At 33.1% G+C, this 1777-nt stretch overlaps 1 non-coding gene across 1 annotated transcript; it reads left to right on the forward strand.

Moving 5' to 3' along the window:
* Positions 1 to 1111: 1111 nt before the first annotated feature.
* On the forward strand, positions 1112 to 1221 carry LOC121104322. Its single transcript, XR_005836618.1, has one exon. It is a non-coding gene; the product is annotated as a U6 spliceosomal RNA (small nuclear RNA).
* The last annotated feature ends 556 nt before the right edge of the window (positions 1222 to 1777 follow it).

A 1777-nucleotide genomic window follows, 5' to 3' on the forward strand; every position in this document is an offset into this window, starting at 1 on the left:
AAGGCAATATGTTCAACTGATTGGTAATTTGAAAGATAAAAAGAATAGATAATCCTATCTAATAGACAGGAGTGCCCCTCCCCAGAGGCAACAATTAATTCCTCAAGTATCCTTCCTGAGATAGAATATTTATGTGTGTGTGTCTAGATATATATACTTAAGTATAGGAAGTATATATATTATATATATACCTAAGTATAGTATGTGTGTATAGATATATATACTTAAGTATAGGAAGTATATATATTATATATATACCTAAGTATAGTATGTGTGTATAGATATATATACTTAAGTATAGGAAGTATATATATTATATATATACCTAAGTATAGTGAGTCTATATAGTATATAATTATATTTATATACTTATATATTATATAGATATACTTAAGTATATCTATATAATATATACTATATACACTATATATAATATATACTATATATGCTATATATAATATATATACTATATATAGTATATATGTAGAATATATAATATATAGTACTTCAGCATATTAAGTATATCTATATATAACATATAATAGATATATAGATAGAGATATAATAGATAATATATATAATAGATACACTTAAGTATGTTCTTTTCTTCCCCTTTTGTACACAAATGTTTTTATGCACATCTACACCTTCGTATATTTTGCAGATCCTCCTGTACCAAGCTTCATTCTTTTAGACGGTATTCCATTATATGGATGTACTATTTGGGGGAAATTCTGGTTGCTTCCAATCTTTTTTATTACCAATAACGCTGCAGTGAATAATCTTGTGCTCATGATACTTTGCACAATTATTACCTTAGGACGGACTCCCTGAAGTGGCATTGCTGGACCCACAGGTATGTGCATTTGCCATTTTGATTGCTATTGCCAAGTGTCCTCCACTAACTTCTTTTGTTACCAAGACTGTATAAGACTGCCTGTTTCTCTTCAGCCTCACCAATGTGTTATCAAACTTTTTGACTTTTGCTGTATTTATTTATTTACTGGTTTCTCTCTCGGTTTCATCCCCCACTAGGATGAGAGCCCATTAGAGTTCCTCAGAACCTAACGTGATATCTGGCCCATAATAGATTCTCAATAGATATTTGATCGTGCTTATTTAGCAGCATTTACTATACACTAAATCAGAATGACACAGAGAAGATCGGCGTGGGCCTTGTGCAAGGATGACACCCAAATTTGTGAGTCATTCCATGCTTTTAGAGAATATATCTTTTTTTTTAAGATTTATTTATTTATTTTAGAGAGAGAGAGCACGAGCGGGAGGGGCAGAAGGAGAGGGAGAGAGAGAATCTCAAGCAGACTCCGCACTGAACAGGGAGCCCGACACGGGGTTTGATCTCACGACCCTGAGATCATGACCTGAGCTGAAACCAAGAGTCAGATGCTTAACCGACTGAGCCACCCAGGCATCCCGAGAATATATCTTAAATGTTCTCACCACCCCCCCCACACACACAAAGGTAATTACATCAGGTGATGGAGGTGTTAACTAATCTTATCAGGGTAATCATTTCCCAATATATACGTGTATCAAATCATCCCGTTGTACACCTTAAGCTTACACAGTGTTGTAGATCAAGAATATCTTAGTAAGCTGGAAAAGAGGGAATCCCTCCAATAAATAAGTAAATAAGCCCACAAAATATTTGAGAAATACTTGAATGAGTGAGCAAATTATAGTTCTAGGTATATGGATTATAATTATAAAATTATAATCTTTAAATCAGAATTAGAAACCATGACCCTCAATTCCT

This window comes from Ursus maritimus, unplaced genomic scaffold (genome assembly GCF_017311325.1).
Source record: "Ursus maritimus isolate PB19 unplaced genomic scaffold, ASM1731132v1 scaffold_20, whole genome shotgun sequence".
NCBI classification, from domain to species: domain Eukaryota; kingdom Metazoa; phylum Chordata; class Mammalia; order Carnivora; family Ursidae; genus Ursus; species Ursus maritimus.